Genomic DNA, 27,810 nt, shown 5'->3' on the forward strand with positions numbered 1-27,810 from the left:
CTGGGACTGGGATGTGAGCTCTTGAAAATTAGATAGGAGGCCTGGACATCTGTGTTAGGGTTCTCCAATAAGAACCAATAAGGAGTGTGTCTCCGTGTGTGTGTCTGTGTGTGTCTGTGTGTGTGTGTGTGTATGTGTGTGTGTGTGTAAAGAAATTTATTATAAGAGATTGGCTTATGCAGTTATGGAGCAGGCAGGTCTCATGATCTGCAGGATGAGTTGGCAAACTGTAGACCAAGGAGAGCTGATAATTTCATTCCAGTCTAAATGTGAAGGGTTGAGAACCGTAAGAGCTGATAGAGTAGTTCCTTTTAGAAAGTTAGCAGACTGGAAACCCAAGAAGAACCAATGCCTCAGTTTGAAGGCAGTCAGGCAGGAAAATTCTCTTACTTGAAAAAGAGTCCTTTTGTTATGGTTGGACCTTCAACTGATTAGATGACGCCCACCCACACTGGAGAGGGCGATGTGCTTTACTCAGCCTACTGATTTAAATGTTGAGCTCATCCCAGAACACCCTTACAGAAACTCCCAGAACAATGGCTGACCAAATATCCCCGCCCCATGGCCCAGTCAAGTTGACACATAAAATTAACTATCCTAGGGGCACTTAGGTAAGCTTCTGACTCTTGATCTCAGCTCAGGTCTTGATCTCAGGGTTATGAGACTGGGCATGGAGTCTACTTAGAAACTAAAAAATTTAGGGACACCTGGGTGGCTCAGTTGGTTAACCATATGACTCTTGATTTTTGGCTCAGTTCATGATCTCAGGGTCATGAGATTGAGTCCCACATTGGGCTCCACACTGGGTGTGGCTTAGGATTCTCTCTCTCTTCCATTCCTTCTGCCCTACCCCCACTCACATGCTATCTCTCTAAAATAAATAAAATCTTTTAAAACGTACTTAAAAATTTAAATTTTTAAAAAATTAACTATCCCAGCATGGTATTTGAGTTGTCGGGTCTGCTGTGGAAGGGCGTCAAGTCTGTCCCTTGCCAGGATAGATAAACTCCCCAGTGAAGCCCAGCAGACAGCATCTCTGTCTGACAAGATTACTTCTATCATTTCCTTCTCAGTAGCATGGCTATCACGAGAAAGAGCAATGACTCTGTGATAACCTTGTGTACCTAACGTTTCTTTCCAAGTGACCAAAAGAAGCTGTTTGGCAAAATCATGTTCCCGTTTAATCTTGCTTAACCTGGTAGTACAAAAGAGTCAAGTAGGGGGTGAACATTCGAGATAGCCCATGGAGCTCAAGAAACTGGTGGCTGAGCTGTCTCAAAGCCAAACGGGCCTTATTTCGAGGCTTTAAAAATTAAATACGACTTGGCTTTTGTAGTTTTAGTGGTGGTATCACTATGAACAGTTAAGAAGTGCCAGGACAACAATAAGATCATGTCCACAGTCTCAGCCTCAAAGGGTTCATGTGACATGAGGACTTTGCCTTCTTGTATGTTCTGTACTTATCCTCAGTGATCTTAGTGCATCTATTTTATAATAACAGAATTAAACCAGTTTATTTACACTGTGATTAAGGAATCTGTGTTTGTTTCACAAGGCCTCATGTTAAGTATGAATTTTGCTTCCTTTACCCATACCCATCCTCTCTGTGGACAACCGCCCCATCACAGATGATGGCACAGATACTGTTACCTCGCTATTTGGGGATGTGCAGATAAAATGCAGGGTGTAGACCAGGAACTTGCTGAGCAATGACTTGTGAATTTAGATGAATATTATCCAATTTCTGAATTAGAATGTCAGAAATGAGTTCTGACTCAGCTTATTCATGCATTGAATAAATTTTTTTAAAGGATTTTATTTGACAGAGTGAGAGCAAGCACGAGAGGGAGGGGCAGAGGGAGAAGCAGACTCTCCGCTGAGCAGGGAGCCCGACATGGGGCTTGATCCTGGGACTCCAGGATCATTACCTCGGATGAAGGCAGATGCTTAACTGAATGAGCCACCCAGGTGCCCCTCATGGAGCAAATTCTGATGACCTCCTATGGACATTCCTGACACTGTGGTTTTTTGTTTTGTAAAAAAATTTTTATTTCTTTGAGATACAGAGAACAGGAGCCAGAGGGTAGAGGGCGAAGGAGAAGCAGGCTCCCCAGTGAGCAAGTAGCCCAACGCAGGGCTCCATCCCAGTACCCTGGGATCATGACCTGAGCCACCCAGGCACACCATGACACTGTTTAAACCACAGGAATTATCAAGAATGATACTGAGGTCCACCAGGGCATTCTGGACCTTTCTTCTGATGACGGAGCTTATCCTCCAGGTTTCTGGACTCACATAGACAGCAGCCCTGTTCTCCTATTTCAAGGATGATCATGCGCCTAGTGCCTTGTTGATGCCCTTGATGATGCTGCCCTTCTTCAGGGCAGCCACTGCCTCTTCGTAAAGTGAGTGGTTTGGACACACGGTGTGCATTGTCCCTTCCTGCTCTAGGCTGCATTGTGTAATTCTGGCTGCACAAGTATCTGGGGCACTATAAAAGTGTCTAGTCTAGAAAGACTAGACTTTTTTTTTTTTTAATTTTTTTTTTTTTTAGATTTTTTTATTTATTTGACAGAGAGAGATCACAAGCAGGCAGAGAGAGAGAGAGAAGGAAGCAGGCTCCCGGGTGAGCAGAGAGCCCGATGTGGGGCTCGATCCCAGGACCCTGGGATCATGACCTGAGCCGAAGGCAGCGGCTTAACCCACTGAGCCACCCAGGCGCCCCTAGAAAGACTAGACTTGAGGGTTTTTTTTTTTTTAAGATTTTATTTATTCGGTAGGGACACAGCGAAAGAGGGAACACAAGCAGGGGGAGTGGGAGAGGGAGAAGCAGGCCTCTCGCCAAGCAGGGAGCCAGCCAGTGTGGGGCTCAATCCCAGGCCCCTGGAATCACAACCCAAGCCAAAGGCAGACACTTAATGACTGAGCCACCCAGGCGCCCCTAGACTTGAGGCTTGAAGGAGACTCAAACCTACCTGGAGGTAGGGATGTCTAAGAAATTGTCACCTTCATCCTAGTCATCCTAAACGTCAGGATGAAACTTGGCCAGAGATGAGTTTTGGGTCTAGGTTGCGTTTTGTGATGTCATGGGCTAAAAATCAAACTTCTGAAAGTTAGTCTCTTCTGTGTGACATTCTACCCCTTCCTCTTTGACTTTTTCCCAGCCAAAATCCTTGATACTGGGAGCATTTCTTTCTCTCCTATAAAACCAGTAATGGGCTTGTCTTTTTTTTTTTTTTAAAGATTTCATTTATTTATTTGAGAGAGAAGGGTGAGAGAGAGCTCAAGCAGAGGAGGGGCAGAAGGAAAGGAAGAAGCAGGCTCCTGGCTGAGCAGGGAGCCTGACGTGGGGCTCGATTGCAGGACCCTAGGATCATGACCTGAGCTGAAGGCAGACGCCTAATTCACTGAGCCATCCAGGTGCCCCAACTGGCTTCCCCTTGAGTATGTCTTTTTTTTAAATATTTTGTTTATTTATTTGACAGACAGAGAGAGATCACAAGTAGGCAGAGAGGCAGGCAGGCAGAGAGAGGGGGAAGCAGGCTCCCCACCGAGCAGAAAGCCTGATGTGGGACTCCATCCCAGGACCCTGAGATCATGACCTGAGCCGAAGGCAGAGGCTTAACCCACTGAGCCACACAGGCTCCCTTAAGTATGTCTTTAAGTAAAGTCAAGTGGTGCCTAGCCCATTTGTAGACCGCAGGGCAGGAGGCTGGCCAGGCTGAACTGTGAAACCAAAGGAGCTACCGCAGACACTAGGACCGCACCAATCAGTCCATCCTGACAGGCAGAAGAATGGGCATTGTGGGCCAGCTCTTGGGGAACACAGATGAAAATAGTACCAGCCAAATCTCTGTGGCCTTCTTGGCCATCAGCCCACCACTGGAAGCCAGGATCCAGGAACCCCCTTCCTGGCCAGGTCCTCCTGCCCCCAAAATGAGGAGGGAGGAGTGTTCAGTTGTGTGTTTTGTTTTGTTTTCTTAGTAAACTGGTAAAAAGGAAGAGCTAAAGTCTAGATCCACCAGATAAGCAAATCAGCACTTGCCAACATAACATCCAAGCATCCAGTTAAACTGGACGTTTTCTCTTTTCTTTTTTTTTTCCTTTTTCTTTATTTTTTAAAAAAGATTTTGAGAGAGCAGAATGAGAGAGAGAGAGCATGAGTGGGGGTGAGGGGCAGAGGGAGAGGGAGAAGCAGACTCCCCACTGAGAAGAGAGCCTAACAGAGGGTTTGATCCCAGGACCTGGAGGTCATGACCTGAGCCAAAGGCAAACATTCAACCGACTGAGCCACCCAGGTGCCCCTAAACTGGACATTTTCATTCTGAAGATGAAAGGCCTAGGCATGCAGGGACACCCGCAGCACACTCTCCCATGCCTGTCATGGGCCCAGCCTGGGCAGCTGGAGGAGAGGGGGACCCGAAGCTGAGGCTTGGATCTGCACAACAGTCAGGGCAGAGGCCTTTGGGGCCACTGTGCATTGATCCAGGCGAGCTGGAATAGCACAAGGGCCAGGCTGTACTCCTGGCGTCCTGTCCTGCGGCCCCAGGCCCAGGATGAGAAATGAGGCCACACATAGCCTCCTATGACCCCAGACGAGGGGCTGTTCCCCCACTGAGAGCTGCAGCCCTGGCAGCTCTGGAAGCCAGACTGCTTTCCTAGCCAGGACAGAGCTGGAGGACAGACCAGACCCCCAGATCCCCACTGCAGGCACCGCCCCTACCTCAGAACTCAAGATGGTTCCACTGGGCTGGCAGCTTGGGGCTGACACTGGTGAGATGAGGATGAGTTGGAGACCCTCCAGCTCCTCTGGAAAGAAGGAAGCAGGCTCATGGGAGGGCATCCACTCCACTGCCCTTGGCTGCCCATGTGTGTTGGCCCAGTGGAATTCTAGTCTGACCCTTCACCTGCCTGGACTGGACCAAGGCCCAGTCACAGGAGGCCAGGCTTCAGTGGAAGGCTGGGGTTCAGGGGCTGGTGTGGACTCTTCTCCTTGTGCTCACTTCAAGCTGGCCATCTCTGGCTCACAGTGAAAGCAGGCCCTACTCCCTGACAGAGAACTGGCCTCCCAAATGAAAACCTATGTGAGTGATTCTCATACCTGATAAACAGATATAACTAGTTTTATGTCCCAGGAGGGCTAGCTTTGCACCTGGGAACTGGTCCAGGGCCAGGTTTACAAAGTGAGGCAAAGGTACACAAAGCGTGCCAGAGTGGGGCTCTCTGAGACTAGGCGAGCACAATGGGAGTTTCTCAGTGTCCTTCTAGGCTCTTCGTGGCCGGAATGCGGTGGGGACAGGGTGTGCATACAGCATGATGTGCTGGGAACCGCCTCCACCCTGGCCCTGTGGGATCTTTCTCTTGGTAATTTTCCTGCCTTTTGTTCCGTAACAACAACAAAAAATCAGGAATGACTTGCAGCCAGCCCCTCCCCGTGTGGCCCACTTCCCAGGGCTATGGAAGCAGGGGAGGGGGTAGGGTAGCGGGGGACCTGGGTCCTGCCCTGTCCTGGTGGGAACATCGTGTTCTGGACTGGGAACTACCCATCCAACCCTTGGGAGCCGTGGGCCTGAGGGGGTGGGGTGGAGCGAGAAAGGCCAGCTTGATTTAAGAAACAGGGAAGGGTTTTCTGATAGATCACTGAGCCCAGGACAGCTCTATCCATGCACTCCCTCCTGACCCTACAGAACAGCTCTATCCACGCACTCCCTCCCGACCCTACCCTTGGCCCCGGCCCTAGCAGACCATGGCTCTTCCTTCCCCAATCCCAAGCCAGGCCTGCGAAGGAGGAAAGAAGGGATCCCCAGCTGGGATCTTTAGCACAGAATTTGGACAACCTCTCTCACGCTGGCTGACTCCTGCCTGGGGCCTGGCTTCTTATACCCCTGAGGCAAGGTCTCTGCTCAGCACCTCCTCCACCCTTCCATCACTTGCTGCCTGGCCCTTAGCCCATACTCGAACCTATTGTGCCTCCGCCCTCCTCGGGAATGGCCTCCCCTCATTATGAGAAAAAAAAAAAACAGAAACATGGGCCAGAACCCCCAGGCTCCTCCTCTGCTCTCTGTGTCCCCCTCTAGCTCCTGCCCCACTGTTCTCCTTTCACAGCAAAAGCTGAGACTTCTGGACCGTTGTCTCCCATTCTGGCCATAGCTCACCCCTGTGGTCCTCAGAGCCCGCTCAAGTCACTGTGGTGGACCTGTCTCTCCTGCTTCAAGGCCCTCTCAAGAACATCTAGTTCTCTGGGTTTTCTTCTCAGCTTTGTTGCCAGCTTTAACCCAGACTACATTTAAACATCGGCATGCCCCAGGGCTCCATTCTGCTCCCCACCCTGGGAGTTTTTTGCCAGAAGCAGCGTGGCTTTCGGTGTTTTCTCCATGCTGCTCACTCCAGATATATACCTCCATCCGGGACACTGTGCTGGGCCGAGCATCCAGTGGTCTGGACTGGGATCCCTCTCCCATCTCTTCACTCCACCCACTGAGAACCTTCTGGAAAGTTTGCTTTGCCTTTTTTTGTTTTTCTAAATTTAAATTTTTGTTCAAAGTGTGGAATATAATGAATACAGAAAGATGCATAAAACAGACATTCTGCTCAGTGATTTCTCACTCCCAAAAAACAGAGCCCAGAGGAAGGATACTTTTGGCGCCCTACAGTAAGGTGGTCATTACCTCAATTTTCTTGATGGTTACCACCTAAAGATGCCTCTCTGAAAAACCACTTTCTTGGGGCACCTGGCTGACTCAGTTGGTGGAACATGTGACTCTTGACCTGCAGGTCAGGAGTTCAAGCCCCACACTTGGTACAGAGCTGACTTAAAAACAACAACAATAAATAAATAAATAGGTAGGTAACTACTTTCTTCATACAGTGGTATCAACACCTGTAATTAAATGCATAAGGGAGAAGCCATCCTAACTGCTGGGTTTTAGCACGGTCTTTATCTTTTCCTCTTTTGTTTACACCAGGCCTCTCCCTTCTATCATCATCACTTTCTGGAAAACCATGGTGACATGGGGCACTTGGGTGGCTCAGCCCGTTAAGTGTCCGACTCTTGGTTTCAGCTCAGATCATGATCTCAGGGTCTTGGGATCAAGCCCTGGATAGGACTCTGCCCTCAGCAGGGAGTCAGCTTGAGATTCTCTCCCTCTCCCTGCCCCTCTAGCCCCCTCCCCGTGGTCATGCTCTCTAAATAAACAAAATCTTAAAAAAAAAAAAAAGATACATGTTCCCATGTTTCTCCTTGCTTACATAATCATTATATATATATATATATATATATACAGTTATATATATATATACAGTTATATATATATATATACAGTTATATATATATATACAGTTAATCCCTTGAACAGCATAGGGATTAGGGATGCCAACCGCCTGCACAGAATAAAATCCGTGTATAATTTTGACTCCTCAAAAACTTAGTAGCCTACTGTTGATTGGAAGCTTTAGCAATAACATAAACAGTCGATTACCCTGTTTTGTATGTTATATGTATTGTATACTGTATTCTTTTTTTGGATACTGTATTCTTACAATAAAGTAAGCTAGAGGAAGGAAAATACATATTCAGTACTATACTGTATTTATGTGGAAAATTGCAAATAAGTGGAGTTCAAAGCTGTGTTGTACAAAGTGCCAATCGTACATGTACACAGCGTGGTCTGTCTTTGTTGTATACACTAGATCATTCCGTACACACTTCTCTGCATCTTTCCCACTCATCTCAACTTCTTGCGGTCCCTCCAATTCAGGTGGTGGCAATTCTAATTCCTCCTTTTCAATGGAGACATAAAACCTGTCCCCAGACTTTCTGATCCTCCTCCCACAAAAGGTGGCATCTAATTCCCCCCTCCTTGAACACATATGCCAGCCCTACTGTGTATATGTTGAGTCTGGGTTAGAAAGGCAATATAGGGCACCTGGGTGGCTCAGTGGGTTAAGCCGCTGCCTTCGGCTCAGGTCATGATCTCAGGGTCCTGGGATCGAGCCCTGCATCGGGCTCTCTGTTCAGCAGGGAGCCTCCTCCCTCCTCTCTCTGCCTGCCTCTCTGCCTACTTGTGATCTCTCTCTGTCAAATAAATAAACAAAATATTAAAAAAAAAAAAGAAAGAAAGAAAGGCAATATAGCTTCTACCTGCCTTCCTCTCTCGGGACAATTATCCTGGGAACCTAGCCACCATGTTGGGAGGAAGCCCAGGGCTTATGGAGGTCAATGTTGGGTGTTCCCACCTCAGCCCCAGGATCAGCTGAGAGCCAGCATCATATACGCTTCAAGGGACGGATCTTCTGAGGATTTCAGCTCCAGCTTCCAAGCTGCCCAGATTGATGCCACAAAGAACAGTTGCCACTGAATCTTGCTCAAATGGCAGATTGGTGAGCACAATAAATGTTACTGTTTTAAGCCACTAAGGAGAGTTTAGGGAATTTTTTATACAGCATAGTAGCCAGAACAGTGTGCAGGTACCAGAATGTCTCTAACCGTGGCCTTGTGGATAGGCCATCACTTTGCAATTTTCCCCCCACTATACATGATGCATGAATAAATATCCCTGATCATATAAGGCACACCCATGCTCTCATTTCTATAAGTGAGAATCCAAACTTTGGGACCATAGGGTCCAAAAGTGTGTGCATTTTTATTCTACTGGAGTTTGCCAAATTGCTTCCCCAAAAAGGCTGTGAACAGCCTTACCTTTGTCAATAATGTCTAGATGAATCCGTTTCCTTGCATCCTGGAAAACATGAGTTGGTGCAGCTCTTTTTAACATCTGCGGGTGTACTAAAGAGAAAGTGACAGCTCATTTCCCTTTATTAAAAAAAAATTAATAGTCTTTTTTTAAATAAAAGAGTGGTTTTGGGTTCACAGCAAAATTGAGTGGAAAGTACAGAGAGTTCACATATATCCCCTCCCTGCCCCCAACAAACAGCCTCCCTCCCCATCAGCACCCCATATCAGTGTGACATGTTTGTTACAATCAGTGGACCAGTGTTGACCCATCATCAACCAAAGTCCAGAGTTTACATAGAGTTCATTCTTTTTGTTGTACATTCTGTGGGTTTTGACAACTGAATAATGACATGTATCCACCATTAGAGTATTAAATAGAACAGTTTCACTGCCCTAAAAAAATTCTGTGCCCACCTATTTATCTCTCCCCCTCCCTCAAATGCCTGGCAACCACGCATCATCTTATTCTCTCCGTAGTTTTGCCATTGTTACTTTTTTTTTTTTTTAAGATCTTATTTATCAGAGAGAGACACAGCGAGAGAGGGAACACAAGCAGGGCGAGTAGGCAAGCTTCCTGCTGAGCAGGGAGCCCGACGTGGGGCTTGATCCCAGAACCCTGGGATCATGACCTGAGCTGAAGGCAGATGCTTAACGACTGAGCCACCCAGGCGCCCCGTCATTGTTACATTTTCATTCTGATTTGCATTTCTTGCCTTCTGATATACTTGACCATTCTTTCATGTTGTGAGGTTCTGTTGGTTGCCTCCCAATCCTTTTTCTTCTTCATCTTTGCTAATAAATCCAGATTTTGTCCAGAGTGGCAAGTGTCCAGTCTCAAGTGATGGATGAATCCTGACCCCATTCCCTCTGAGACTCCTAGCATGATTTCCTATAGGAAATTTACCACTTAGTACAATTCCTATACCTTCCATAATATTATCCCCAAAGATTTTATAGTTCTGTTATTGTTAGTTATTTAGTAAATTAAAAAAAAAATAAGTACGTTTCATGCCCAGTGTGGAGCCCAATGTGGGACTTGAACTCATGACTCTGAGATCAAGACCTGAGCTGAGATCAAAAGTCAGATACTTAATTGACTGAGTCATGCAGGCACTCCTGGAGTAAATTTTAATTTTAATTTTATTTTATTTGAAAAGATTTTATTTATTTGAAAGAGAGAGTGAGAGAGCACAAGCAGGAAGAATAGCAGAGGGAGAGGGAGAAACAGCCTCCCTGGGATCGAGTCCCACATCAGGCTCTCTGCTCAGCTGGAAGCCTGCTTCAGGACTGGATCCCAGGACCCTGAGGTCATGACCCGAGCCAAAAGCATATGCCCAACCATCTGAGCCCCCAGGTGCTCCTTTATTTTTAAAAATATTTATTTATGTATTTATTTATTTACTTATTTTAGAGAGAAGGAGAGCACAAGTGGGTGGGACAGAAGGAGAGGGAGAGAGAATCCCAAGCAGACTTCAAGCAGCGCACAGAGCCTGATGTGGGGGCTCGATCTCACGACCCTAAGATCACAACCTGAGCTGAGATCAAGAGTCGGATGCTTAACCAACTGTGCCAGGTGCCCCATAATAAATTTTTAACATATTTTTCTTGTATTGATCACCTGAACATGTCCTCTTATTAATTGTAGTTTTCAAAAAAGTCCTTTGGATTTTTTAGATTTCCATTCATGACATTAACTAGAAAGATAGTGCAACCTCTGTCTTTTCAATATTTATAACATTTTATTTTCTTGTCTTATTCCACTTGCTAGAACTCTAAAGCATCGTGTAAGGAGAATAGTGTTAATACTGATCCTGTCTAGCTCCTGACTGAAACAAAAAGTAGTCCTAGTATCTGGTGTTTGTTGGCTTATGATTATTTTACATTTTATATTTTTTTCATGAACTGTGCCTCTGTTAGATAATGACCATCTTTATTTTTCGCAGTGCCTATCACCTTAAACCCTACCTTCTCTGGTGTCATGTGGCTGCTCTTGCTGTCTTCTACTTTATGCTGGCCTGATCTTTCTCTCTGCCAACCCCTTTATTTTCGGTCTTTTCTTCTTTCTTTTCTTTTCTTGTGGTTTCAAGTATCTTTGTTATAAACAGTATGTATCTTTTTTTTGTCTTTCTAACCCAGTCTCTAGATTTTTTTTTAAAGATTTTATTTATTTATTTGACAGAGAGAGATTACAAGTAGGCAGAGAGGCAGGCAGAGAGAGAGAGGAGGAAGCAGGCTCCCTGCTGAGCAGAGAGCCCGATGCGGGACTCGATCCCAGGACCCTGAGATCATGACCTGAGCCGAAGGCAGCGGCTTAACCCACTGAGCCACCCAGGCGCCCCAGTCTCTAGATTTTTAATGGGGGATCAGGGTATCGTTGTTTAGTGTGACAGAGATGTTTGCCATTCCTTAATTCCTTTATGTTTACTTTTTTATTATTTTTTAAAAGATTATTTATTTATTCAACAGACAGAGATCACAATTAGGCAGAGAGGCAAGCAGGAGTGGGGGGAAGCAGGCTGAGCAGAGAGCCCGATGCGGGGCTTGATTCCAGGACCCCGGGATCACAACCTGAGCTGAAGGCAGAGGCTTAACCCACTGAGCCACTCAGGCGCCCCTATGTTTATTATTTTTTATTTTGTGATTTTATCTTTTTATTCCATTGAACTATATGAAACTACCAACTACCTACTACTTTCTGATCTTCTCTAAGATGTCATTTATTTCATTTTTTCCCTTGGTAATTTGGAAATTCTAGTACTTTTTTCCATTCCATTAATGGCTACCTCTTCCCTCCACGCATAAGGACTGACCCTTTACTGCGTATAAGTGGCAAATAATTTACCTATGTTATGGGGGAGAGTTTTTTTTTTTTTTAAAGATTTTATTTATTTCTTTGACAGAGAGAGATCACAAGCAGGCAGAGAGGCAGACAGAGAGAGAGGAGGAAGCAGGCTCCCCGCTGAGCAGAGAGCCTGATGCGGGGCTTGATCCCAGGACTCTGAGATCATGACCTGAGCCGAAGGCAGCGGCTTAACCCACTGAGCCACCCAGGCGCCCCTGGGGGAGAGTTTAAAGCCAGTTGGCCCTTCCTCCTTGGTATGTAACTTGTTCTATCTATCTATGAATTTGTACAGTGTTCTCTTTCTCCTTGGAGTTGAAGAATTTACTATCATCTTTCCCTTCCATACTGCCTGGGAATGAGGTCAGTACCTCCCATCTGCAGACACAGCTTTTTCTTCATGTCAGAAAAGTTTTCTTCTGTAATTTATTTGGTTCATGCCTCTATTTCATCCATCCCCATTTTTCCCTCTGGAATTCCTGGTTGTATATAGGGATTCCTGGATTTGGCCTCCAGATCCCTGGTCTTTCCTTCATGCCTTTGAGCTTTCCATTGAGCTCTGAGCTATTTTTTCCATTAGACCCAAGAACCTTCTTCATATTCCTCTAACATGCCAAGCTTGTTCTGTCCTTGGCGTCTTTGCACTTGCTATGCTTTCTTCCCGAAATGGCTTCTCTTAGATCTTTCCCTGCTTAGCCATGCCTCTAGGTTCATCTTAGCTAGATGTCTCCTTCTCAGATATACCTTTCCTGCTACCTCAGATGTAAACAACATACTCTGCACATCACCCTTGTTCCTTTTCTCCATTAGTCACACTGTCCATAATTAAGTTGGGTTTTCCTTTTAAGAGTTTATTTATTTATTTGAGAGAGAGAAAGAGACGGCATGACTTGGGGTGGGGCAGAGGGAGAGGGAGAAGCAGACTCCCTACTGAACAAGGAGCTCTAAGCAGGGCCTGATTCCCAGGACCCTGAGATCATGACCTGTGCCAAAGGCAGATGCTTGACCCCCCCAGGCACATCTTAAGTTGTTTATTTTACTGTTATACTCATCTTTTACTTTCCCACACTCCTCACTGTGGGGCAAGGACTCTATAAATCATTCAGAATTATTGCTGTGTCCATTCTTGCTATGTACCCAGTGTCTAGCACAGGTTAGCACTTATGGAAGAAATATAAGAGTAAATTAATGTCTTCCCCAGGGAGACCCTGCCCTGTCCAGCCTCAACTCCACACACAGGAGTACTGGAATGGGGGAGAGGGGAGAGGGCAGAGGAAGGTGGGGCAGTACTTCCTTGTGAGGGGCTGAATGACTGGTCCCTCTTGGGCTCTTTTTTTTTTTTTTTTTAAGATTTTTATTTATTTATTTGACAGAGAGGTCACAAGTAGGCAGACAGGCAGGCAGAGAGAGAGAGAGAGAGAGGAGGAAGCAGGTTCCCTGCTGAGCAGAGAGCCCAATGTGGGACTCGATCCCAGGACCCCGAGATCATGATCTGAGCCAAAGGCAGAGGCTTTAACCCACTGAGCCACCCAGGCACCCCTCTTGGGCTCTTTTTATTCTGTGGGTACAGGCGGGGAACAGGAGCAGAAGCTGGACTGGTCTTCATAGCAATCCTGCTGGATGTGGGGGCCTTGGGCCTGACCCAGGACTAGCTTTGATCTGGGATATTCTCATTCTGCCCCAACCTTCTGCTGCCCCATTTTAATTTATCATTTAATACCACAAGACATCCTTCTTATTCAGTCAGCCAACAGGTATTTCTGGAGTTTGCTTGGTATTTGAGTTGCTCAGGATCTATCCATGACTAAAACAGAGAGATTCTCACCTCACAGAGCTCTTACTCTAGTGGAGGAAGCCAGGCAATGCCATATAAGGATATTGAATGCCTCCATGAGAAAAGTAACTGCTATGAAAAAAAGTAGAGCAAGGGTAAAGGAATAAAGGTGATCCCATGTGCTGGCTGAAAGGTATAGGCTACGATCTGAAATGGGGGGCTTTGAGGGCATTAGGTTATGGTCCTGTGGAAATCTGTGGAAAGTGCATTGCAGGTACGGGAACACCTGGAGCACAGCCCCTGAACCAAGAGAGTGCACAGGGTGTGATCTGTGAGAAACTTAAGGTTGCTGAGCAGTGGGGCTGGAGATGAACAGAGGACATGCAGTCAGAGTAATGGGGAATCACAGGGTACCTGTCAGCTCTGACTTTTTTGGGGGGGAGGTGCTACTGCAGGGATCTGAGCTGGGCATGAAGGATTCTGATGTATGTATTCATAGGCAGATGTGAGGAGAATGGACTGAAGGTGGCAAGGGCAGCAGAGGGGCTTGTGGCTTTGACATTGCCTTAGGGAGAGATGGTGGTGGCTTGGACTGGGTGGTGGCTTAGACCAGGAGAGCACAAGAAGTGCTCTCATTCTGAGTAAATGATGCCATGGAAGAAACAGGACATCTTGAATGTAAGTGGGAAAGCAGTCAAGAGGCATTTGGATCGAAAGGACTAAGCAGCCATCCCTTTAAGCCAGAGTGAGGGGGATACAAGCCAAGTGGAAGTCAGTGCAGATGCCTAGTTTACAGCTGGGCATTGAGTCAGGCACTCAAGAAGGAGCTGGACTGGACATACACCTCTGGTAGTGATGGGCATGTAGGTGGAATTTGAAGCCATGAACCTGGATAAAGTTATGAGAGAATGTAGATAGAGAAGGCAAAGAGGAAGAACCAGTGAGGTGAGAAGCATGAGGGCATGGAGGCCTGAAACACACAGGGAAGGTGCTTCCAGGAGAGAAGAGATCAGCTGGTCACAGGAAGGCTTTCCTGCCTACTCTCATAAAGGCAGCACCCACCGACCTTTTTTTTTTTTTTTTTTTTTAAGATTTATTTATTTGACAGGCAGAGATCACAAGTAGGCAGAGAGGCAGGCACCGGCTGGGGGTGGGGGGAGCAGGCTCCCTGCGGAGCAGAGAGCGGGATGTTGGACTCGATCCCAGGACCCCCAGATCATGACTTGAGCTGAAGGCAGAGGTTTTAACCCACTAAGCCACCCAGGCGCCCCCCCCTTTTAAACTGTTTTTGTTCACTGCTGTATTTCCAGCACAGAGTATGGGTGCTTAGTAAATACCTGTTGAATGAACAAGCATATGTATGAATGCACATCTCTAAAAACCCCCAGAGCACATGCAGCAGGGGGCTGCCATGTTGGCCTCCTTTACAGAAAGACTGCAGGTCAGGTAGGAGGCTCTGTCCACTCTCAGTGGCACCTCCCTCCTCCCTCCAATTTCTCAGCTTCACTCACATCCATTCAGGTGGGAGCCCTTCTCGTCATCTCATAGGACCCAGGACAAATGAGCCTTAGACAAGACCTGCAGTGTGGAGGTTGACAGGACCTAGGCTGGACACAGGGTCATCTACCAGTCCCTAGAGAACTCTACAGCCATTCCCCTCTACATCTAGTCATCTATCCACATGTGCATATAACCACTCCTTTACTCACTGTCTACAGTCACTCTTTTGTCCGTCTTTCCATCCATCCCCGTCTAGTCCTCTGTCCATCCATCTGGTAGGGTGATGAAATTCCCAGTTTGCTACAGATCATCTCAACGTTAGCCTTGAAAAATCCACACCCCGGGAAACGCCTCGGACCCTGGAAAAATGGGGCAGTTGGTTGAGCCATCCGTTCACACAGGGATCCCTCACTGCCCCCACAAGCCCAAAGCCCATGCGTCCACCCAACCACCCACCTGACCTCCCAGGCCATCCTCCCCCTGGAAGGCAAGCACAGTCCCGCCCCACCCCTGGCCCCGCTCGGTGCCCCGCCTCGTGCCCCGCCCCTCCCGGAAGCCGCTGCCAGGGTTCCCGGCGCCCTAGCAACAGCGCTTTTCGGGCTGGCCAGTCCACGGGCCGGGCTCCCGGTGCGAGCCAATAGCTAGGGGCTCCGGGAGCGAGGCGCGGGGGGCGGGGCTCAGCGCGGCCGCCGCCATCTTGATGGGAGAGAAACAATAGGACGGAAGCACCGCGGGACGGGCTGAGGCCGCAGGTAACGCCCGCCTTGTCCAGCCTATGGCTCTGCCGTCCCGGTATATTTCGAGGAGGGTGTCTCCGGGCCGTTCAGGGGCGAGGTCTCTGTTCATTAGGGTTGTCCCCGGGTTATTTGGGGAGGGGCTCCCCCGCGATCCCGGGGGCGGGGAGATGTCCCCGGGTCTTCGTAGGGCCGGATACCCCCCGGTCGTTTGAGAGAGGCGTTATGTCTTTGGGTTACTGGGGGGGGGGTGCTATTTCACCTGATTTTGAGGGGCAGAATCTTCTCTGGTCATCAGGGGGGGTCTCCCGGGTATCTTGGCCTTGCGGAATCTCCCCCGGTCATTGAGGAGCTTTCCCCAGGTCTTTGTGGGGGAAGACCTCCTGGGTCTTTACTTCCCAGGACAGCGGCGTCCACGGGCTCCCGGGTTATTGAGGGGGGCTTCTCCTTGAGTCTTTGGGTGGAAGAGCCAGCCCACCGCCTCAGGTGCTGTTTACCTGGGGCCGGCAGATGTGCAGCCATTTTGAGCGTTGAAAGCCAGTTGGGCCTGTCAGCGGGTGTCTGGTGAGGCAATCTGCACAGCTTATTATCCAAAAAAAGTCCTAAAATGGATCAGAGGACGGCTTCTTTAATAGCGGTAAGCTTCACCGTGGGTGGAGCTTTCATTTCTTTCGTATTTGCTTCAAGACTGCTTTTGCCTCCCATCCTAATGATTTGTATTACTCGGTTTCCTCTGTTAAGGAAGCTGCCCTAGCAGAAAAATGAGGCCAGACGTTGTGAAAACAAAAGGTAGAAAACAGCAAAACCTAGTGCTCTTAAATACGAGGGACATAGAACTAGTTACTGATTGGAATGAAACGTTTTGGGAGTAAAATGTACATGAGACCAGAACAAAATAAAGTCTTCAAAAAGGATAGTTTTAAGGAAAAGTACTGAAACTTTTGAAGAGCGTTAACAAAAATGTTCCAGTTCACCAGTTCTGTGATTTTTTTTTCATAAAGCATCATGATTACAGTAATTTTGATGAACGCTAGTATTTAAAATATTTTGCAGTATTTACATTTTTAGCAGGGTTACATTTTAAGTGAACTCAGATGCTTATTTACACAAGTTGCTGCTGTGGTCTTTGGGTAATTGCATCCTGTAACCTGGTGTTAAGTATTTAAAGAGAAGTTTCAGGGTGGTGGTGTTATTGTTTTAAATTTAGCCACTATCAAAATTAGAAGCCTGCAAAATGAGTACTTTATCATATTTGATATAAAAAGCCAGTTGAGGGACCCCTGGGTGGCTCAGTCTGTTAAGCATTTGCCTCTGGCACAGGTCATGGTCCTGGAGTCCCTGGATGGAGCCCCCCATCCCTGCAACGACGGGCATCCCAGCATCATTGGGGGGGGGGTCCCTGCTCAGTGGGGAGTCTGCTTCTCCCTCTCCCTCTGCCCCTTTCCACTTGTGTTCTCTCTTTCTCGCTTGCTGTCTCTCACATAAATAAATAAATCTTAAGAAAAGAAATAAAAAATAAAAAGCCAGTTCATCTCTTAGTAACTTTTTCTTTGGAGAAAGAGTCAGTTGGCCTGTTAACTGTTACTCCCAACTGATTTATTTGCATTGTGACTTTAGAGTAGAATTCACAGGAGTTGTTAGGAACCAGGGGCACGAGAACCAGCACCAGAGTTGATACAATTGTAAAAGCCACTTTAGCAGACGGAATAGAGTTCTTCTGTGTTTTGGAGCTTTACAAGTGACAGACCAGTACACTGTATACCAACCCCCTGTCTGTTGGAGCAGTGGAATGTAGAAGGAAGGAAGGAGCAACTGCTGACTGATGAACCTTAGCCAGTCTCCTTTCTGTAAGGGCTGGAGATGTCACTGGTATCTAGGCAACAGGGTTGAGCCTGAGCCTCTGAGGCCAGCTTGCTGAGGTGAAAATTTTCCATTGTTTGGTTCATAAAGAGGATGCTCTGGGGAAGAATTTTCCCTTTAAGTGAAGTTATTTTACCTAGTGAGATAGTTGCCCTAACATATTGAACACATTTTTGTACAGTGGAAGGTAAGCAGATGATTTCTTTTCTTTGGTTACATTTTAAAGAATGTTTTTGTATTTTAAATAATTATATTTTTGCCTACTTGGATATTGAGTAGTAAAAGTAACCAGTAGTATTATATTTTGCAGTATATTCTGGTAGCAAGAAAAGGTCCTTTTTCCCCAAATTGAATTTATACTCCACCTCAGAATCTGAAGGAAGAAAGTCTCCTAAGTGGATGAATAGTCGGATTGGGTCTATCATCCATCACCAGTTGGAGTTACCGACTCCTAGTCAATCTTATTTCATCTCACTGCCTGTCTTCCCCCATCTTAAAAACAAACAAACAAACAAACAAAACTTGAATTTTTTTAGGTGGCATAGCCTCAGGATGTATTTTTCCGTAAGTATTTCATTGTGTATCTCTAAGAGACAAGGAGCCGCCCGTTGAATCTACAATACCATTACTCTGCTTAAAAACTAATGATAATACCTTTTTCCCCCCACTTGAATACCTGGTTATGGTCAAATGTCCCTGGTTTTCCCATAATTTTTTTATAGTTGATTTGTTCATATCAGGATCCAGATAAGGTCTGCACATTGCTTTTGATTGAAGTATCTCTTTTGTTTCTTAAATTATGTAGTCTCATTCTGGTTTGGGGTTTTGTTGTTTTTTTTTTCATTCTGTTTTTCTTGTAATTGTTTTGTTGAAGCAACTGTCATTTATCCTTTCGGATTTTCCCTATGCTGGCTTTTGCTGATCACTTCCTTTGCTTGAGACCTTTTGACCACGGTGGCTGGGTTTGAAAGGGTCGCTCCTGTATATCTTCAGTGAAGACGTTGTGAAGGCTTTGCCAAGGCTCCCTCATAACTGAGCCCCAAACCATGAACCCAGGGTCTGTCAGGGACCTAAAGGGCTACACAGTGTAAGACCCTCTGACTCCCTCTGTGTCATGTAGTCCCAAAACTGTGAGCCCTAGATTTTCCATGTGAAACTGGGAGGAGATTCTGTGACTTCCAGGAGATTGTAGATGTTCTGCCTCTTTGTCTCTCTACAGACCTCCTCTTACACCCTCTGCTTACAGGCAGTTCACACCTATGGGGTCCCCGACCCAGCATTCTTCCTTTTTTGCACATTACTCTTAGAGTGCCTTTTGTCTTTCCTTTATAGGTAACCCCCCAATCTGTTTCCACGTTAGGTTCACTCAAGCTTCAATCCCATTGTTCCCAACTATCTGCTATTTCTTGAGTGCTTGACCATCCCCTTATATATAAGTGTCTGCAGCTCAGCGAAATGTCTTCTGAGCTGTTTCTGACTTCCTGAACCAAAACATCCTTGTTCTGACGTGGGAATGCTCAATATCTGACTCATCCCTCTAATTTGACTCCCCGTATTGGGTTCTGAAGATAGGGTCCACAGGTGCCCACACCCACACCCCAGTCTGTATGTGGAGTTCAGTGAGGGTGTGCATTTTTCAGGAGAGGCCCACAGACAGATGTCTCAGATTCTCCAGGGGGCCAGTAACCCCTGAAGGGTTAAGAAAAGTGGTACACCACCTAACCATCTACCAAATCCTGTTTCTCTGCTCTCCCCCATCCTTCCTTAATTCCCTGTGGGGATTGGGCACAAAGCTCTGTGGGTACATTGGAGAAGGCAGGAGAATTTGAGTTGTCAGGACTCTTTCCTACCTCCCACCCCAGGGATGAAGGAGGAGAGAACCCATGAGAGAAGGAAGCCCGTTCTGGGACAGGCTGGAGAGACCAGCTTGGTCTTGATCCTGATGGCCTCCTAGAGCTTGCAGTTCTGTTAGGGGTACTCTTGGTTTCATCTCCTTCTGCCTGCAAACTCCCAGGCTCAGGACTGCGAAGGCAGTGTTGCCGCCTCCTCTTTACCTTTGCTTTTGGCATCTTCAAATAACCAGATTCTAAATTCATGAGCCCACAAGTTACCTGAAACACGTCTATAGGATAGCATGTAACAGAGTAGCTTGAGAGCTTTCTAAGAAGCTTAAATTTTTTTCTTCTCTCAAACCTCCTTTTTCACATACGCTTTTAATGTGTATAAGAATTGTATTTCTTTGATTGCTCCTTAAGTAAGAACTTAGAAGACTCCTGTAAATGCTGGGTCCTGCTGCCACTGTCCTCCCCATGCCATCGCAGTAGAGATGCGCTGGGTGTCTGTGAAGCCGGGTTTTCTATTTCTCTCTGCCTGGTTAATTTTCCTACAGAGAATGTCACTACCCTGCTCCACAATCCTTGGTGGCTCACAGGCACTACACAGAAGAGTGAAACAGTGGGTGCAACCTCTGTGCTCTGTCCCAGCGATTCTTCTAAGGAATTTTCCTACAGAAATACTTCCACAAGAGTGCAAAGACCACTACAGGGACACTCAACTGCATTATTATTGTAATAAGCTAGTGTCAGTAGGGAAGTTAAAAATACATTATGATTTTGTGTGAATAATATGCTGCCTTTGAAAGGAATTCTATAGAGACAGAGATATGGCTAAGGATATAGTTTAGTGGGGAACAGTGGCAGAACAGAACAAATGTTGAATGATCCTACTTGTATGAGAAACCAGAGTTGTCCGATTTGATTCATAGAGACAGAAAGCTGTATGGTGGTTGCCAGTGGCTTGGGGGTAGGGGAACTGGGCAATTACTGTTTAATGGATACAGAGTTTCAATTTGGGAAGATGAAAAAGTTGTGGAATGGGTAGTGGTGGTTGTTGCACAACATTGTGAGTGTACTTAGTGCCACCGAACTGTACATCCCAAAATAGCTTAAAAAGGTAAATTGTATGTTGTGTGTATTTCATCACAATTTGTTTAAAAGGTGAGAAAAATAAAGCTGATTTTCATTGGGGGAGAAAATCAAAACAGCACAACCTGATCCTGTTTATGTAAAGAATAGAAGAGTGTATGGAAGCAGATCTGCAGGGTGAAGAGTGCCACCAGTAACGGTGGTCAATTTATCATACTTGTAACTGCTTTAAAAATCTGGGTTTTTTTTAAAGGCCAGGCAGGATGTCCCATGGCAGTCTCTTCCTCTGCCTGGCCTTGAAGCCTCCGCTCTTCTCTTTCCTTCCAGGAGCGCAAGCTTAGTATGCCCTTATCCGCTCCTGTACCATCGGTCCCTCCTTGACCGCCGTCTCCCCATGGACTCTTTGCAGGAGCTGTAGGGCAGTGGGCAGAGGATAGCCAAGCAGGCGACTAGGTGTTTTACTCTTGTTCCTGCCTCAGAGCACCTCTGTAAAACTGTACCATGTCCGGTTTATAGATGAACACAGGCTCCAGGAGGAGGTAAAGCACCATGTATACCCTGGGGTATTCAGGCAGGCCTGAATTTGAGATTTAAAAGAATTTTTCTTAAAAAGATTTTATTTATTTGAAAGAGAGAGATCACAAGTAGGCAGAGAGACATGCAGAGAGAGAGGAGGAGGACTCTGAGACCATGACCTGAGCTGAAGACAGGCTTAACCCACTGAGCCACCCAGGCGTCCCTATAATATTGTTTTTAATTGCACATACACATTTAGTTATTATCTAAAACAACGTGTTCCTTCAGAAGTTAGATTTTTTTACCCACATATTTTGAGAATTAGTTCTGTTGCAGTTTGTCTGCGTGCATCTTTGGTGTTGTCATAGCCACATTTGGAGGTGCTCTCCTGAGCACTTGATCTTCACTCTTGGTGGCAGAGGTGTGACATTATCACTAGAGCCTCTACCCTGAGCTGGCTGTGATCTCTTTAGTGTGACCCTGTTAACTGTGTTGATTTTTTTTTTTTCTTTTTTCTGTATAACAGCTTTACTGAGCTGTGGTTCACTTACCTTACAATGCATCCCAGAAGGAATCCTATGTCCCTCATCCCAGTATAGCTCCCCTCCCCACTGGCCATTAGGTCGTCCTGAAACTCTGCTCACTTTGGCCTGCTGTAAAGGCCACCACTGCACTCAGTTAAGCCCTGGGAATGGAGGGAGGAAGCAAGCTCTTCCTGCTGTTGGTTGTGGAGTTTGCCCCAGAGGTGGTTGCCTTGGGACGGGGAGGCTGTAGCACATTACCATTTTGCCATTTTACATGGAGGGTTGGAGGGGAAATGAGGACATCTTACCCAGAGAGACTGTCTTGGACATGAGCATCTGTGGTCCGTGTCTAGCTCAGATGCACCTTGGATTCATTTTTCTGTTTATAGACCTTTTCTCCAGTCTGTTTCAAGATGATATGTTTTTGTTTGGTTGGGTTTTTTTTTTTTTTTTTTTTAAGATTTTATTTGACAGAGAGCGAAAGAGGGAACACACGCAGGAGGAATGGGAGAGGGAGAAGCAGGCTTCCCACTAAGCAGGGAGCCCGATGCGGGGCTCAGTCCCAGAACTCTGGGACCATGACCTGAGCCAAAGGCAGATGCCTAACTGACCTTGCCACCCAGGTGCCCCTGTATATATATATGTGTGTGTGTGTGTGTGTTTAAAGATTTTGTTTATTTATTTGATAGAGATTACAAGTAGAGAGGCAGGCAGAGAGAGAGAAGGAAGCAGGCTTCCCACTGAGCAGAGAGCTCAGTGCGGGACTCGATCCCAGGACCCTGGGATCACGACCTGAGCCAAAGGCAGAGGCTTTAACCCACTGAGCCACCCAGGTGCCCCTGTATATTTGTTTTTAGTGTAAATTTTCATAAACAGGAATCTCTTCTCATTGAAATTACACTAATACAGTCTTACAGGTAAGGATTAAGCTATGGCAATGCACCAGCATTATCAGTATGTGGTGGCTAAAAGTTAATATTCTAGTAACAAGAAAGAGTCTTTGTATTTAATGCCACTAAGATGCCACTTAGTTAAGATTGAAATAGTTGAGAGGATGATAGCTCCTAAATGTGGTCTCCAGGTCAGAACAGGTAGCAAAACACGTGTAAACAAACAAATGTTTAAACAGAGGAGTTGTGCCTTGATTTGGTTTTAAATGTTTGTGAAGTGTAGCTGTTGCTGAAGCTGTATGGTTTGCACCTACAGCACCCTGCCCATGGGAAAACAGAAACAACACTTCCAGCAGTTGCTCATGGGACCCTTACTATGCTAGGTCTTTCACTCTTTCACTTGGGTTTTTGTTGTTGTTGCCATTGCCAGGATGATCTCATCCCACTCCGGATGGAAGGTGTCAGGCTTTGGGTAATGTTTTTGAAACCCTTGTGGTTTAGAGAAGGAGTTTCAGTACCTGCTGTCATAAACTCCGTGGGACAACTGAGGTCAGTCTGGGCCAGTTGGACCTCTTTCACAAACTTTCTCTGCACTGCTGGGTTTATTTGGTCGTTTTAACTCTTCTTGTGCATGTATTTGACTGAAAGTCATAGTTGATCAAACCGGGAGATCATTTAGTACTGTTGGTTCTGTGTATCCATCCATTTATCTTACTGGAGACACTCGGATGTGTTTTAGAACACAAGCCTAAGGAAGATTGTATTTCTTTTTTTTTTAACATTTTTTTTTAAGATTTTATTTATTTATTTGACAGAGAGAAATCACAAGCAGACGGAGAGGCAGGCAGAGAGAGAGAGGGGGAAGCAAGCTCCCTGCCGAGCAGAGAGCCCTATGTGGGACTCGATCCCAGGACCCTGAGATCATGACCTGAGCCCAAGGCAGCAGCCTAACCCACTGAGCCACCCAGGCGCCCCAGGAAGATTGTATTTCTTTTCATGAAGTAAGATGTGTTAGAAGCCAGAAAGTCTAGTACTGCTGTTTCTTTCTGCTCCAGGCTTTTCTAAATTTTTAAAAAAATTTTTTTTTTTTTTAAGATTTTATTTATTTATTTGACAGAGAGAGAGATCACAAGCAGGCGGAGAGTCAGGCAGAGAGAGAGAGAGAGAGAAGCAGGCTCCCGCCAAGCAAAGAGCCCGATGCGGGGCTCGATCCCAGGACACTGAGATCATGACCGGAGCCGAAGGCAGCGGTTTAATCCACTGAGCCACCCAGGCGCCCCTGCTCCAGGCTTTTCTAGCCCCAGCTGCACACTGGGAAATGAGAGGCCCCTTGGACTGTGTGAGTTCCATCTTACTGTCTTAGGGAACGTAAAAATCTTGCACCTCCCTTCAAAGCTTATTTTATAAGAATAGTAGATTGTTTTTGTTTTACAAGTGTAAAACTAATGCTAGGTAGGGATTTGCTGCAACCCTCCTTCCTGCCTTTTTATCTGGGATTGAGATCCCACATCTGTGCAACCTTGGTGTCGTTGCTAAGGCTGCAGCAACGTTTAGTTAACCTAGCTCTGAGCCTGCCAGCTTTCACTCCGATGGCTATTTGTTCAATGTGCTTGAAACTTGGTTTCTGAGGATTGCACCTTAGCTCAGTCCTCCCCTCTTATGAGCAAGAAGTGATGCTAAGTCTCTGTGGAGGTCTCACTTGAGCTGCTTTTACAGGGTGCTCTGTGGAGATGTGTGGACCAGCACATGTTGGTTTTCATGCTAAACAGAGTCAAGACTGTCTCTTGAGAGACTACCTGGAATTACTCAACAAAGGAAGAAGAAGGGTGGATGTAATGTATTTGACTGCAGAAGGTATATTTTTATGAGCTCGAATGACCCGACAGGGAAGGCATATACCACTATTAAACCATTTAATTGCACATTGCTGAGATTATGGTCCTCCTAAATTAGTTCTTCATGAACATTTTCAAGTTTTCTGCTTTTATGCTGTACTCATGTAAGGCAGTGAAAGGTGTCCTTCCATGAACAGTGTCTGTTCTCTGAGGTGAGTGCCTCTAGAGGAGAGATAGTGAAGTTGGTTGCCAACTCCCTGCTAAGGGTTTGGGTTTTTCTTGCTCTGTGTTCTTATCAGAGAGTATGGGAACACAAGTATCTTTTCCCCCAGGTCCTTTGAGGTGCCCCTGCCCTTTGTAGTGCCTGTGCTAGGCCTTATGGGACAGACACAGCAACACCTTCCCAGGGTTGCATGAATGAGGGCCTGTGGGTTGATGGGGATGCTGCACCTCCCTTGGGAGGCCAGGGGAGGACTGTAAGCCTCGGATGCAGGGTCCTGGGGCATTTGGACGAGTGAACCCTGCAGAGGTCCCAGGTGTGGCAGCTGTGACAGACTCTGGGCTCTGAAAGACTGATGGATGTGGCCAGCCGGTCTAGAGCAGGTGAGGGGTGGGAAAGGAGGGGACAGGCTGGTCCTCTTCCAGGAATGATTCATCGCACTCTCAGAAGAGTGTTTTTACTTTAAAAAATACAGGAGGCTCTTTGTATAGAGACAAAGAAAGGGAACAAAAAGGTAAGGTGTCAAAAGTGGAAGTGCCCCCATTGGCCTTCCTTCCCAGTCCTCAGATGTGCCCTTGAGTGACTGAAATCACTGCCCTTCTCACAAGCTGGGGTGATTCTGAAGGAGTCAGCATCTGATTTGCTTCAGAACTGTGGGTCTATTTGAACTTGATTTCCTCAAAATTTGTAAATATTTTGCTATGCTGTATTTTGGAAAGAAATCTCAGGATTTCTGGAGGATGACTGGCAAGTGGCATAGTGTTGTGACCTGTGCCAGTGTCAGGACTTTTCTCATACCCGTGGCTCATTCTTTTCTTGCTGGTCATGGAGGAACACTGACACTTTGCAGAGTGGTTTGTGATGAAAGCTGCCAGAGTGGGGGATGCCTGGGTGGCTCATTCAGTGCATCCTACTCTTGGTGTAGGCTCAGGTCACAGTCTTAAGGTCATGGGATTGAGCCCCACATTGGGCTCCTGGCATTGGGCTCCACACTCAGGAGGAAGTCTGCTTGAGATGCTTTCTCTCCCTCTCCCCTCAACTCTTTGTCACTCTCAAATACATAATCTTTAAAAAAAAAAAAAAAAAAGGGCACCTGGGTGGCTCAGTGGGTTAAGCCGCTGCCTTCAGCTCAGGTCATGATCTCAGGGTCCTGGGATCGAGTCCCGCATCGGGCTCTCTGCTCAGCAGGGAGCCTGCTTCCCTCTCTCTCTCTCTCTGCCTGCCCCTCCATCTACTTGTGATTTCTCTCTGTCAAATAAATAAAATCTTTAAAAAAAAAAAAAAAGCTTCCAGATTGGCGCTGTGAGCCGGGGCCACTTTGTAGACCCTTGAGGAGAGTATTTTCCTGAGTGGGGTTTTTTGCAAGAAGGCAGAGGAAATTGTGCCCCTTGGACACAGGACCTGGTGCAGTGCAGGACACACCTTGTCCCTTCATCATCAGGTACAACACTTGGGTGCTGGCCTAGGCAGGAAAGGGGTGCTCGGGTTCTGTGGTTGCCCATGAGGACTGAATCCGTTTTGGCTCTTGTGTTTCAGAGGATAAGTTCACATGTCTCATTTGGTTTGGAAGCCAGCTGAGAGAGGAGTAGGGGTAAACACCGACTACCTTCAGAGAGCATATAATCTTGCCTAAAGCCAGTGAGTGGATTTGTTGGCACAAGAGAGAACTGTGACTCAAAGTAAGAAAGTCCCTCAGATTGAGACCTCACGGCCATTTCAGCTGCAATGTGAGGTGGTCATTTCTGTATGTTTCTGTTGTGTATGTTCCCTACAGGGTGGTGGGAGTCATAGACTGCACTGAGGAGGAGATGGAAAGTGGAGGATTGCCCTTCAAAGAGGGGTAATGGGCTTTTTAAGGAGGACTGAAAAATTCTGGATGTGTGTATGGAATATATTTAGTTCTTTATAAGAAAATGATATTCTGATAGGTTGTGTGACACCAGAGTTAATAATTTTAATTTCCTTGAAGGAGTGGCGCTACAGTTTTAGCTAGAAAAGGCTGCTTTTTTAAATTTTTTTTTTAATTTTATTTATTTATTTGGCAGAGATCACAAGTAGCAGAGAGGCAGACGGGGAGGGGGTATGAGTAGACTCCCTGCTGAGCAGAGAGCCCGATGTGGGGCTCCATCCCAGGACCCTGAGATCATGACCTGAGCCGAAGGTAGAGGCTTAACCCACTCAGCCACCCAGACGCCCCAAAAAAAATTTTTTTTAAAAAAGATTTTATTTATTTATTTGTCAGAGAGCACAGGCAGGGGCAACAGCAGGTGGAGGGAGAAGCAGGCTCCCCACTATGCAAGGACCCTGATACGGGACTCTATCCCCAGACCCTGGGATCATGACCTGAGTCAAGGCAGACACTTAACTCACTGAGCCACCCAGGCATCCCTAGAAAAATCTTTTTAAGTTGCTATAACTTTGTAATTTAGCAGTGTAACTCTGATGAACGTACCTGTCGGTAGGCTGAAAGCTCCTTCTCATTTTCTTCCATCTTGGGACCCACTAGTCCTTCATTCCAGAAATCTGATCAGAAGCAGAGAGATCAGGCAGTGTGGTCATGAGGGCGGATCTAGAGAAGCATCTGAGAGGCTGCTGTTTCCCTTACAGAAAAGCTCGTCTGGATTTTTGGCACAGAATCTGATGTTTTATTTGTCCCTCAGCATTGGGGGAAGGATCTGCATTATTGTGGCTTTAATGAAATAATTTCATGGACAACTTAGAGCTTTTCCTTTATTAAAACTGGAATAAAATGTTAACAAGGGAGAAAATGAACACCCAGTGTTGGACCACAGCATAGGCGTCGAATCAGAGTCCAGAGTGCTAACCATTACACCATGGAACCTGCTATAGGCGTCGAATCGATGCAGAGCACTGTGTCTTGTCTCCCGGGCTCTGCTGCTTTGGCAGAGAATATTTGTTTAGTTTGAAAAAAGAAATCAGAAGTTCACATTTCAAAAAGCAGAAAAATACTACAGCCTGCAGTATTTTCCCCTACATTTTGGGGCAGTGTTTTGACTGCCTCTTCTGTGACAACAGTGTTCTGATATTTCTATAGAAAGGACACACAGTTGCTTTCCTAGGTTGATGGCCATCTTCTTTCTATTATTGACAACTTAGAACACTTTTTTTTTTTTTTAAAGATTTTTTTAATTTATTTGAGACAGGCAGAGATCACAAGTAGGCAGAGGCAGGCAGAGGTGGGGGGGGAGCAGGCTCCCCGCTGAGCAGAGAGCCTGATGCAGGGCTCAATCCCAGGACCCTGAGATCATGATCTGAGCTGAAGGCAGAGGCTTAACCCACTGAGCCACCCAGATACCCCATTAGAACACTTTATTTTAGCTTCCTAATTCATCTGTGCCATATAAATTTTTAGGATTGTTGTCAAATTTGGGAAATCTGTATCAAGTTTCTTTCATAGGTGAGCTGGGAGATTTCAAGGCTTTCAACATTTTTAATGCAG

The 27,810-nt window shown here is 46.3% G+C and overlaps 1 protein-coding gene across 3 annotated transcripts in view; it reads left to right on the top strand.

Annotated features, from left to right (window-relative positions):
* The first annotated feature begins 15,542 nt into the window (after positions 1–15,542).
* Positions 15,543–27,810, top strand: part of IP6K2 (inositol hexakisphosphate kinase 2) — a 32,254-nt gene continuing 19,986 nt past the window's right edge. Inside the window, exon 1 of one of the 3 annotated variants that reach the window (XM_044253612.1) lies at positions 15,543–15,599. The gene's annotated coding sequence lies outside the window, so the exon portion shown is untranslated. Of the gene's footprint in view, positions 15,600–15,663; positions 15,682–27,810 lie in introns of those variants that run through there. The other 2 variants (XM_044253613.1, XM_044253614.1) reach the window with 2 other exon arrangements.

The sequence above is a fragment of the Neovison vison genome, chromosome 6 (genome assembly GCF_020171115.1).
Source record: "Neovison vison isolate M4711 chromosome 6, ASM_NN_V1, whole genome shotgun sequence".
In the NCBI taxonomy this organism is placed as follows: domain Eukaryota; kingdom Metazoa; phylum Chordata; class Mammalia; order Carnivora; family Mustelidae; genus Neogale; species Neogale vison.